The sequence below is a fragment of the Capsicum annuum genome, chromosome 3 (assembly GCF_002878395.1).
Source record: "Capsicum annuum cultivar UCD-10X-F1 chromosome 3, UCD10Xv1.1, whole genome shotgun sequence".
NCBI lineage: Eukaryota > Viridiplantae > Streptophyta > Magnoliopsida > Solanales > Solanaceae > Capsicum > Capsicum annuum.
In genome coordinates, this window is record NC_061113.1 from 29,362,698 (window position 1) to 29,376,443 (window position 13,746).

The window sequence follows — 13,746 nt, forward strand, 5'->3', positions numbered from 1 at the left end:
TGGAAAAAAAGTATTTTATAAAACTTCACTTCTTAGGGAGTACCGTCAAATAGTTATTATTTAAAAAATTATCGTTTTAAATCAATGTACATTTATGTTTGTATCTCATCAATATTGAATATTGGTGCTAAAAGATATCTATAATATTGGGCCCGTGCTGACACGGGCCATGCAACTCTAGTTTTTTAATATTAAGAGGTTACAATTTTTAAATTGAACTTCCTTGATTAGCTTAATCTACCCATTCCTAATTTAACTAAACCAGCCCAAATCCACATCTCTTTTAATTTTAACCCAGTCCAAAATCAACCATCCCAGCCCAATTCTGCACCCAACCGGCCCAACGATAACAGCTTACCCCCAGCAGCCCACACCAGCCGCCGACCCGACCCGACCCGACCCGAGCCAAGCCTCTTCTCCCTTAATAGTAACAACAACAACCCAACAACAATGGTGTATAACCCTTAACACCACCGTTAATAACAAACAGCCAGCAACAACGTCAACAACGACAACGCCGTCCAAGCAACAACAACAAAAATCAGACCCCAATTCGACAATAATAGCTTCAATGACAACATCGTCAAATCCATAAACCCTAGTCAACCTAGCCATTGCCATCAATTTTACTCTTTTACCCCGTCGTAAAACCAATTTTGGCTAAAGTTTCATCGACTTTTTCTTGCTCAACTCATGTTCACCTCCCTTTTGGCAAGAAGCCAACAAATACATGCCCTCTCTGTCTGTGGGTTTGAAATTCTCCAAGAAAATCAATTTAAAATTCGGATTTAAATCCAAAACCCTAATTCTTTTCCCCCCAAATTCTCCTATAAATAGATAGTGAGGGATAGGGGTGAAGGAGGAGGACTTTGGGGAAAAATTTCAGGGTTTTGGAGGTGCATGCGTGTAACCTCAGGCAACAATATTCTCAAAGAACACACTCGGAAAAATCAATTTCGCCGAAAGATTGAATTCCGACAAGTTTAAATTTAAACTTTTGTGGTGGAAGTTCGTAGTCAAGTCTCGTTGTCCTAAGTTCGCTGCTCCAAAAAAGGTGAACACTTCATCTCTATTGAATTTTTTCATTTTTTCTGTGTTTGTGTGTAAAAAAAAAAAGATGTAAATATTACTGTTGTCACGAATGTCGTTGATATGAGATTTTTTATATGCTCCGGCCTTGTTGGAAGTTATATATGGTGTCCATCTTTGATCTTTATATCATGTTGACGAAAAGGAAGAGTAGTTCAAGTTCAGTTGTGTGTGTCTACATATTTGGTTTACTTTAAATTAAGTTCTGCGCTTGCGTAAACACCGCCCCTCTTTTTGAATTTTTTTTCTCTTGTCCATGTATTGAAATAACAGTGGGTATGGGTATGGTGTTTTTATAATCTTGTCATTGTGAAAATAGTAATTACAAGCCGTAATATTTGTCCATATCCAAGGTGTAGCTTTTCTTTTCTTGATTTCCCATTTTAATATGTTTGAATGATTGGGAGTGTACACATCCAAAAGTTGAAGGTGATGGAGATGAGGATATTGTAATTGATGTGTGGCCATATCAGGAAAGATAGGGTGAAAAATGAGGTTATTCGGAAGAAGGTGGGAGTACTTCGATAGAGGATAAGATGCGAGAAGTGAGGTTACGTTGGTTAGGGTACGTGATAAGGAGAGGCACTGATTCTCTAGTGCGGAGGTGTGAGACACTGGCTATGGATGGTTTTAGGCAGGGTAGAGTTAGGCCAAAGAAAAATTAGAGGGAGGTGATTAGGCATGATATGAAGCAGTTACAGCTTACAGAGTGATAGGAAGTTGTGGGGATGCGGATTAGGGTAGAGGGTTAGGGGATAGGGAGTGCGTTGGTAACAGTAGGGGAGTGTTCTTTATTTGTGTATGAAGTTACTTGTTCGTGGTGTTGAGTGATGTCTATGGTTTCAGATAGATAGTTTTTAGTATTAGTTCATGGCTATAGTATATTATCTTGTGGCTAGCGGTGTTAGTTTATTTTGCATACTGTACTAGTTTATATACATTTATGTTTTGTGTTTGTTATACTGCTATTGGTCCAAAGTCGGGGTTCTATCGGAAACAACCTCTCTACTTCACCTGAGGTAGTGGTATGTTCTACGTACACTCTACCCTCTCCAGACCCCACTATGTGGGAATACACTGGGTATGCTGTTGTTGTTGAATGATTGAGAGTGTAATAAGGGTGCTTACTCTTATTTAATTTCAGAAAGTCATAGTTGCTGCCATATATTGGATATGGTTGACTATGAATTGTATGACGATGAATTTGTAAGGTTGTTTGCTTCTGTGTCGGGGCACTAGAAGGTGGCTACCTTGTTTTATTTTATTTACTAAGAAATTACGTTTCTGGCCATTTATTGGATTTGAAAAAGAAAGTTGTTGGTTTCTCTGTTTAAAAAAAAACTCCCTTGTATGAGTTTAGCTTGTTTTTAGATACCACTCTCTGTGTTTGGTTTCTTTTGTTTTGAGACTTTAGATTGTTAAATTGTTATGTGCTCTGCTCTTTCACTATCTTATTTGACCGTTTAGCGAGGCTATTTTGGCTATGGATAAGTGTAGCATGAGAAAAAATGTCTTTGTAGGCATCAAAATGTCTTATGGTTTTATTTATTTTTATTTGTTCCCGTTTTTGCTCTATTTCATTTCCTTTCCCCCTAAAATACTTATACAATGCTATCCTATCCCGTTACTCCTTTGTTTTTCTTAATCAAAAAGAGTCTTGGATTTAATTCAAGCTTGTAACCAAATAGTTCGTGAGCTTCAATATGGTTGATATCTAGTTAAAACTCACTTGTCCGTGCCTTTTCCTTTCTTTGGATTATTTGCCTTCAAACTTGTGGGATATTTGCTTGTGTTTGATTATATGGTCAAGAGATATTTGAAATAAAAGTAACAGGTTTTGTCATCAAATATGCATTGTCCAAATGCTAAACATTAGTCTGGTAGCCTCACTGTATCATCTTAATGAAATCTTTCTTTCTTCACCTTTGCTAGATTAAAATAATGAATGTTTCAAGCTTTATGATTGTTTTAACACCATATTTGTTTACTAACTATGAGTTTATACATATCACGTTTGACCATATCTTTTCTTTGTCGAAACTTGAATAGCTAATCTTTATCTTTGTCTCTTTTATGCATGAACTCATTTGAGTCTAAATGGACTCCCTTTTGTATTTCCTTCGAGTCGAGCCCCATCCAAGTCCAAAGGCGCTGATATACACTGGTATACGCCATATATACGAGAGTTACAAGTCAAAGGCAGCTGATATAAGCCAAGGGATGACGTATGGTAAAGTTGGGAGCAAGTATACGGAGTTTTATACATTGATATATAGCGAAAAGTTGGGAGCAAGTATACGGAGTTTTATACATTGATATATAGCGAATATACAGAAAAATGCAGCAAGGCAAAACTGTGATATACCAGGAAATTGCATGCGACAGACCCAAATATGGGTGGCTTTAGATATTTGACCTTTATAAGAAATGTCTTTAAAAAATAACCTTCTTTACTTTTTAAGTATAGTACAAGTACCATTTTACCCCTCTATACTTCAAATATATTTTTAAAACTTTTCATACTTATTTGTCTCTCAAATTTTATTTTTTATTATTTTCACTTTTTATTTTTTATTTAATTTATTATTCTATTTTTTATTATTTTTCACTTTTTTATTTTTTCTTTAATTTTATTATTTTCACTTTTTATTTTTTCCTTTAATTTTATTTTCATGTTTTAATTCATTTATCTCAAACTTTATTTTTTTTTCTTTTTTCTCAAGCATTATCTTTCTTTTTTTTTTTATTCCATTGACTTTAACCTTTATTTTTCTTTTATTTTTTGTTTTTATCATTTCTCTTTTTTCCTTCATTTTTTTCAAACTTTATTTTTATTTTTTCCTCTCATTTTTTATTTTCTCAATTTTTTTAATTCTTCACTTATTTCTTAATCTATATTTTTTTCTTTCCTTTTTTGCACTCTTTTTTTTATTTCTCTATTTTGTTTGATCGTTTTTTTCTTTTTTCAGTTCTCTTTTTTTTCCTCATTTTTTTTAAACTTTATTTTTATTTTTGCTCTCATTTTTATTTTTCTCAATTTTTTTTATTCTTCGCTTTTTTCTTGATATTTATGTTTTTTCTTTCCTTTTTTTCTCAATTTTTTTTTATTTCTTTATTTTGTTTGATCGTTTTTTTTTGTTTTCTCAACTTCTATTATATTTTGCTAATAAATAAAAAATTGAATAATCCGCAAAGAGATTTTCATTTTTTGACATCAAAGCAAATTTAAGGGCATGAATCGTTGTTACGAAGTTCTTTGAAAATTCTCGAGGTAAGTCGTGTCTTTAAGGCGAGAGTTGTACAATATCTCATAAATAAAGACATAATATGGTAGTGTCAACTCTTGTTTGTGGAGCATAATTTATTTTTTAAAAGTCCTTGAGCAAAGTCTTGCCTTTAAGGCAAGAGTTGTACATCATCCTATAAATGAAGACATAACGTGGTAGTGTCAATTCTTGCTCGTGGAGCATAATTTATTATTTGAAAGTCCTTGAACTAAGTCTTGCCTTTAAGGCAAGAGTTGTAGAACATCTCATAAATGAAATCATAACGTGGTACAGTCAACTCTTGCTCGTGGGGCATAATTTGTAGTTTGAAAGTCCTTGAACCAAGTCTTGCCTCTAAGGCAATAGTTGTAGAACATCTCATAAATGAAAACATAATGTGGTAGAGTTAACTCTTGCCCGTGGGGCATAATTTGTAGTTTGAAAGTCCTTGATCCAAGTTTTGCCTCTAAGACAATAGTTGTAGAACATCTCATAAATGAAAATATAACGTGGTAGAGTTAACTCTTGCTCGTGGGGCTTAATTTGTAGTTTGAAAGTCCTTGAGTCAAGTCTTGCCTCTAAAGCAATAGTTATAGAACATTTCATAAATGAAAATATATTATGGTAGAGTCAATTCTTGCTCGTGGGGCATAATTTGTAGTTTGAAAGTACTTAAGTTAAGTCTTGCCTCTAAGGCAATAGTTGTAGAACGTCTCATAAATGAAAACATAACGTGGTAAAGTCAACTCTTGTCCGTGGGGCATAATTTGTTGCTTAAAAGTCCTTGAGCTAAGTCTTGCCTCTAAGGCAAGAGTTGTAGAACATCTCATAAATAAAGACATAACGTGGTAGTGTCAACTCTGGCCCGTGATGCATAATTTGTAGTTTGAAAGTCATTGAGCTAAGTCTTGCCTCTGAGGCAATAGTTGTAGAACATCTCATAAATGAAAACATAACGTGGTAAAGTCAACTTTTGCCCGCGGGGCATAATTTGTTGTTTGAAAGTCCTTGAGCCAAGTCTTGCCTCTAAGGCAATAGTTGTAGAACATCTCATAAATGAAAACATAACGTGGTAAAGTCAACTTTTGCCCGTGGAACATAATTTGTTGTTTGAAAGTCCTTGAGCCAAGTTTTGCCTCTAAGGCAATAGTTGTAGAACATCTCATAAATGAAAACATAATGTGGTAGAGTCAACTCTTGCCCGTGAGGCCTAATTTATTGTTTGAAAGTCTTTGAGTAAGTCTTGCTTCTACAACGGGCATAATTTGTTGTTTGAAAGTCCTTGAGCCTAGTCTTGCCTCTAATGCAATAGTTGTAGAACATTTCATAAATGAAAACATAATGTGGTAGAGTCAACTCTTGCCCGTGGGGCCTAATTTATTGTTTGAAAGTCTTTGAGTAAGTCTTGCTTCTAATGCAATAGTTGTAGAACATATTTCATAAATGAAAACATAACGTGGTAGAGTTAACTCTTGCCCGTGGGGCATAATTTGTTGCTTGAAAGTCCTTGAGCTAAGTCTTACCTCTAAGGCAATAGTTGTATAACATCTCATAAATCAAAATACAATATGGTAGTGTCAACTCTTTCTCATGAAACATAACTTGTTTGAAAGTCATAAGTCTTCCCTCTACAATGTAGTAGTGTCAACTCTTGCCCATGAAACATAACTTATTGTTCGAAAGTTGTAAATCTTACCTTTATAATATGATAGTGTTAACTCTTAGAGATGTAACTTGAGTGGAAGAAATCGAAGAAATGAACAAAAATAATTAAAATTACGAAAAAAGAAGAAAATGAAGAAAAATATCAAAAAAAATAAAAATAAAAGAAAATGTAGAAGTTGAGAGAGAATAACAAAAAAATAAAGGTTGATAAAAAAAACGAAAGATTAAATAAAAATAAAGGTCGAGAAAAACTTAAAAATAAAAAAGAAAAATCAAAGAAAAATAAAATAAAGTTTTTTTTTTATATAAAAGTAGACATTGAAAGGTGTAAAGAAAAAAGTAAGGGTTGAGAAAAACTAAAAAAAACAAAAGAAAAAGAGGAAAGAAAAAATAAAAAAGAAAAATAATATAAAATGAAAAAGAAAAAAAAAAGAAGTTGAAAAGAAGAAAGTAAGGGTTGAAAAATTAAAAATAAAAAGAAAAAAGAAAAAATAAAAATTAAAAAGAGAAAAAATAAAAGTTGAAAGATATAAATATGGAGTTGTTATCCATTATGAGGATCATTTATGTAATTTACTCCATTGATTAGGGACAATTTTATTCAAAAAAATATTAATTAATAGGTAAAGGCTATTTTAAGAATTTTTTTTTATTTAGGGCTAAAATTTAAAGGCCACCCTAATTTGAGTTTATTTTTGAGATTCACCCGTGATATACAACCGGTATACATGGATAAAAATGGGCTGAAGTCCATGATTCAAAGCCCAAAAGCTGGGAAGCTTCGTTGATGGGCTAATTAAGGGCCCAATTTCAATTCTTGTATTTTTTTTTGTAGCTTGTATTGTTTATTTGCTATTAGCGAATATTTTAATTAATTAATCTAGGTAAATCCCCTAAGGTGTTGTCATTGTATTTTATTGTAGTTTTCTTTTATTTAATTCATAAGTCTTTTCACCTAATTTATATTGACTAAAATAGATTAAATTGGTTCCTTCGATTTTCCTCTTAAAACAAGTTTTTTAAAGATTAAGTATTTTATTTCAAAATGACATTTGTTATGTTCATACAACTAACAGTCTATTTGGATTAAAATAACTTTCTTCAAACTCAAGAAACTAAATTTTCGTATAAATTTTAAATTTTCATAATTAATAAGATACTTTTAATTTAATGCTCTCTTAACATTTTTTTAAAAGGTATCATCTATAACAAAATCGACCTTATAATAATAATTAGTAATAAGTAAATAATTTCATATTCTTCTTCTTTTTTTTTTTAACAAAAAGCAAAACTCATTTTCCTCTTAAATCTAAAGAAAAAATGGCAACTTAGTTTAATTCAAATAGAATATTTCTCCTTTGCATTAATATCTTTTTTGACGTTTAAATAAATAATTTTTATATTTTTTTTTATAAAATCAAGTCTTTGCGAAAATTAGACACTTTAGTTAGTCAAGTTAGTTCTTTTTCGTAAACCGTTTTAAACAGACATTCCTAAGTGCCTTAAAAACCTTCTTACGGCATTAATCGAATCCTTACCCAGTTTCTCTAATTTTAAAGATTTATTTCTATTTTTGAATCTTTGAAACTCTTTTAAGCTTTATCTTGATTTTTTCTATAAAAATCAAGTGGCGACTCTGTTACTTTCTTAAAATTATTTCAAAATCTTCTTGATTTTTTTTGAAATAGTTTTAAAGAGGCCAAATCATTTTCTCGTTAAAATAAAATCTTAAAAGGATAAAACAATAATAACCAATCAGAAGAGGTGAGGCAAATTGTAGCGCAATTTGCATCGATTTCCCTAGAGTCAATGACTGTTGCCTTTCTGAAAACGTGTTTGACTTTTGATCCAAGATATACGCTGCCGAATGAGTATGAGCAACCGCCACCCGTTTAAATTTGTTGACGACCTGCTGCACCAAGAGAGAGGGCTCATCGAGGCGGTGAGAGAGGTGGGCAACAACAGAATGAAATTCATATTGAACATAATTTGGTTGATGAAGAAAATTTGGATGATCGTGGAGTACAATATGAAGGTAATTTCAATCTGTCGCTGGGTACAACTAGTGTTGAGTCGTATTACTCCACATTTGACTATACTGGAGCCTTAACTAGTGAAGCAAATTCTTTCCATAAACAAAGTTCTGATTTTGTAACTCCACCTGTTGGGGTAAGTGGCTTTAGCTAATTTAGCAAATACTTTTCTAATGTTCATCCAACAACGCGTTAATTTTTATTGCACAACTCTTTTTTCACTGAAAGATTAAATTTTTCTACGGTTAATGTACGAAACTATTACTTTATAATATTTATGTTTACTTTATAATTAAACAATATATTAATAATTATTTATGTTATTACATGAATCAATGTTGTTGGAGAGCCTTCGCAAGCATTCGTATGGTGTTATTTTCTTGATTTACGTACTTTTCAAATGCATGATTTTAAAATTTTAATATAGTAATAAATAAAAATTTCATAGGACATAGATAACTCTCGAAGATCAACAAGACCATATGTACCAACTGTTCCGTGTTTCAAGAATTCCTGCATTCGAGAACAAGCTCCTTGTAGAAGACGTTAAGGATTCATTTGCTTTTCTCTATGTAGAATGTAACAAACTCCCAGTAGAATTTAATTTTTTTTATAATCAATTTTTACTTTTTAAAAATGCCTAGTTTTTGTTTTTTTCCTTTTTTATCCTTTTATTCTACTTGTGACTTTTCAAAATAATATAATTCATTGACTAGGAAAAAATATTATACCACTTTATAAATAAGTCTTGATTTTATAAATAAGACAAGTAATTTGAAACAAGTAAATATAGAAAAGAGGTCAAATAATTTGAAACGAAGGAATGAGAAAATGTATAAATTGTAAGGTATGTAGGTCCTTTTACCTTATAAGGTACACATGGACTCTTGCCTTATTCTTCTTCATAATCACAAACCCAAACTTCTCTTTTCATTAAGATTCAAGGTTCTCATTAATCCTTACGAATCTTGTTGCCCTAATTTTTCTTTTCAATCAAGATTTAAGATCTGCATCTCTTACGAATCTTCTAACTTTTTAGACGGATTTGATACAACACTATTTTCTTTTTTGAATTGATATGACTGAACACTATATTTTAAATATTATCACTTTTCAACTACTATTTTTGATACAACTATCAATCTACAACTACTTATTTAATATGAAATCAATGAAAATAAAATAAAAATTGCATAATACTACTATAATTAATAGAATAATTTTTCTCAAAAATATAAATATTGTTAATCAAATTGAGTTTCAGGACCATACACTTTGTCTTAAATTACTTGGATTCAACAATTTAAGAATTGTTAGATTCTTCATAAAATTTTTATACATATCAATAAATAAATAGCTATTTAAGATTTTTTTTCTATGGACATAAAATTTCATGCAATTATATAAAAACAAGATTTTTTACTACAAACAATACATCAATATAGAACTTTCACCGCAACATGAATCAGAGGCGGTTCAAGCATATTCGTAACCTGAGGCAGAAAATCAAACGGAGGCCTTAATTTTTTTTTTTGAAAAAATAACTTTCTTTTGATAAACTCTATTTTCAAAATTATATAATCAATTTTTTCTAATTATTTTTTTAAGTAATAATATAATCAATATATTTAATCTTTCTTAAGACATAGTACTCTAGATGTATAAACTTCTTCTAATAATTCTTTCCTTTTATATAAAAATATTATTTTTTGTACAAATAATATTCAATATTTTTTAAAAAATTTATATATATTATTATAAAAAATGAGGCTCCTCAAATTTGGGTGCCTAATACGATCGCCTATTTTTTTACAAGATCGCTTGACATGAATATAGAAACTTTTTAGTACTTAATTGGTTACTATTAATATCAAAATATTATTTTTTAATCAATTTTTACTTTTGAATATGCCTAGTTTTTGTTTCTATTTTTTTTCATCTTTTAATTCTACTTGTGACTTTTTAAAAAATCAAAATTCATTTAGTAGAAAAAAAATATTATAACGCTTTATAATAGAAGCTGCAAGTTAAAAGTTTTATTTTATAACTCAAAATTTGTAATTTTATTTTATACCCATTTGGAATAATTCATCACAAATATTTTTTCATTAAAAATTATATAAACTGAGATAAATAATTTTGAGTAGCTTATTTTGATAACACATTAAAAACGTGGCTCATTTGTATCACTTTTTTCTAACATGACTTATTTTATTCATGGGTTTGAACAATTGCATGCACACATTAAATTTATTCTTATAAAGTAAGGAATGAAGAGAGTTGGTAGTAATACTAATATAGATTGAATAGATTTCTTGAATGGATGAAAGTTGGTAGTAATAGTAATATAGATTGAACAGATCATCGAAAGCATGTCAGGATAGTTATTGTTTGGTTCACTCTGAATTTATGTTGCTATTGTAAGCACGTAATAGTTTTGGTAGGATGCACGAAATAAATACTTTTTCCGTTTTAAATTACTTGGCTTCTTTGCACTTTACGTATCCCTTAAGATGTCAATAATTGAAGGTGTATATTTATTTTTTACCCTTATACTCTAATAATTAAGCAGCAATTATGGAGTATAAACCACAAACAAATTTATTTGAAAAGTTGGGAGTCATTACACAAAAATGACTTTAGAGTAGTACTGATAGAAAAAAGAAAGGTTATTTATATTTAATTACTTTGAAATTCAACAATTCTATTTTCAAAAAGTTTTTAAGATATAATACTTAATATGGATAAAAATATAAGTCTTAATTTTATTAGTAGGACAATTAATTTGGACCAAGTTAATGTAAAAAGTAGGTTAAATAATTTGGAATGGAGGAATGAGAAAATGCATAAATTTTAAGGTATGCAAGCTCCTTTGCCTTAAAAGGTACACATGAACTCTTGCATTATTCTTTTCATAATCACAAATCCTAACTTCTCTTTTCATCAAGATTCAAGATTCTTAATCCTTACGAATCTTGAGACCCTAACTTTTCTTTTCAATCAAGTTTCAAGATTTGCATTTCTTATGAATCTTCTAACTTTTCAGACGGATTTGATACAACAATATTTTCTTATTTGAATTGATATGACTGAACATTGTATTTTAAACGTCACTTTCCAACTACTGATTTTAATACAACTATCAATCTACAACTACTTAATTAATATGAAATCAGTGGAAGTAAATGAAAACTACGTAATACAACTCCAATTAATAGAATAATTTTTCTTTAAAATATAGATATTGTTAATCCAATTGAGTTTTAAAAACGAACATCGACATCATCTTGGATTGCATTCTACAATTTAAGAGTTGTTAGATTCTTGATAATTTTTTATACATATCAATAAATAAGTAGTCATTCAAGATTTTTTTCGTTAGTCGTAAAATTTCATGCAATTATATAAAAATTAGATGTTTTCACTACAAACAATAAATGAATACAGAATTTTTTTTACAAATACAACGAATTTCTCCGAGGACAACTGAAACACCCAGGTGTTGATCCCTAAATATTTTTGAAATTTTATCCTTATTGTCCTGACTACGACCTACCCTACGAGTCGTAGGGTGTCTTGATGAGTCGTTGGACTCAAACCATAGCCTAAATAGTGTGTGTGGCTATATTTTGTTCTGAGTATGAGTGGCTCACTATGAGTCATAAAGACTCGTTATGAGTTTTGTGCAAATCATAGGATATCCTGTGTTTACCCCCAATGATTTCTGTGTTGACTACGACTGGACCTTACGAGTCATAGGGTTCCATTATGAGTCATGTAAGGTGAGTCGTAGGGTCAATAGTGTGTGTGCCCTATAAACTGTCTTGGTTACGACTCGTGATGACAAGTCGTAACAAAATCCTATGAGCCGTATAGTGACCCGTAGACATTGACGACTAAATTTTAGCTTTTAATTTAAAGGCACTTTGACAGTTCCCTTCTTATCCAATTAAAACTCCACGCTCATAAAGCACTCAAGGGGAGTATTTCTCATTCATAACGTAATTAAACACTCTCAGAACTCTCTCAAATTCTATAAAGCAACTTAGGGTTTCCCAGAAATAGGTCATCCAAGGGCTCAAGGATTGAATTCTTTCCATAAACTTGGATATTTCAGGCATGTTACTCTTCCCTAATTGCTAATTTGTTAAAAGCATATGTTTTAAAGTGTTATTCATATGGTATTGATATTGGTTTTGAGACATGAGTTGAGGGTTTTGAATGTTTGTTGTTGAACAATGCTTTCCATGGTTTATCTATAATTAATCATGCTTTGATTATGGTTTTGAACTTGTGGGGTGCATTGGTATGGTGAATAAACTATAGGATTGTGATTTCCCCCAACTTTTGACTTTTGAAGTGGTAATGACCTCGATTCCATATTGTGAAATTAGTTTTGAATATGATAATTATGCACATTAAACTACCTTTGAACTATTGCATGATATGAAAGGTTAATGAAACATAATGATATTGAATTGAACCTTATGGGATTGTGTAATTCCCCAAGCTAATGTATAATTGAACTAAGGGGGCTATTAATTTCCCAAATAATAAAATTATTTTGGCATGTTGGTGTTACCTTGCAAGTGTGGTTGGTATGACAATACCATCAATGCATTCCTAAATGTGTATCATGGTTCAATGAATAGAAATGTGAGATAACTGTTTTAATTGGGCTATAATGAGGGTTGTGTAGCTGAGTCGTGAAAGTCAAGGTCCTGATAGACCAACAGTGGAAACCACAGTTGACGACGTGGGGGTCTAATTTTCGGGTAGTTCGAGTCTTCTTTATTACTATCATATGATTGGGAGGTTCGAGTCCTCCACATTATATTATATTATTGGGTGTTTTTGTCACCTTGGTATGGCGGGAGGTTCGAGTCCCCCATTGTGCATATTTATACCCTCTGGGTCATGTGACCACACGCACTGGGCCCAACCAGATGGGGAAGAGTTGGGTCCATATAGCCCTTGGGTGCCTTATTATGTTATGAAAGTTGATCTACACAGTCCAGGCTAAATTTTTAAAGTGCATGCTAAGCCCCGACACGTGATAGATATATGTATTTGCATTTGATTACTTGCATTGGATTTTGGACTGGTTTTGAATTGTTATTCATGACATTATTTAATCTTCTATCCCTGAGTTTCATGCTAGTGTTAACTCCACTATCCGTCTTCGAATACTTTTAGGTAGGTGGATTGACTCGGTTTATCGATTTATTATAGTAAAGTGGTGAGCTTTCATTCTCTGGAAGAAGTAGACATTTCATCAGTTCCTTTCATACACTAGATTTGAGAGTTTACATTATCATTAACATTATCATTGTCATTGTCATTGTCAGAGTCGCGGACATATCCCGACCAAGACTGGCTTTTGGTTCTTTTTACATAGAGGCTTTGTTGGATTACTGTGGACTTGGATGATGTTTGTCACGCCCCAAAATCCCATCGGGCCGGACTGACACCCGAAGTCGAGAAGGCCCGGGAGAACCCGTTCAAATACTTGTACTTTCACTTACATGTCACCAAAAATTTGGACAGCACTTCGTTGCATATAGAAGGGTCTAATTACCTGTATCAGCACAATACGCACAAATATATATATATATATATATATATATATATATATAATACTTGGCCGTCGGGGCCACCACATATACAAATATAACATCACTATATAAACTTCC

At 31.4% G+C, this 13,746-nt stretch overlaps 1 long non-coding RNA gene across 1 annotated transcript; it reads left to right on the forward strand.

The window, feature by feature from the left end:
- Positions 1 to 215: 215 nt before the first annotated feature.
- On the forward strand, positions 216 to 8,227 carry LOC124897049. The gene is made up of 2 exons (XR_007053505.1): positions 216 to 1,054; positions 7,874 to 8,227. It is a non-coding gene; the product is annotated as an uncharacterized LOC124897049 (long non-coding RNA).
- The last annotated feature ends 5,519 nt before the right edge of the window (positions 8,228 to 13,746 follow it).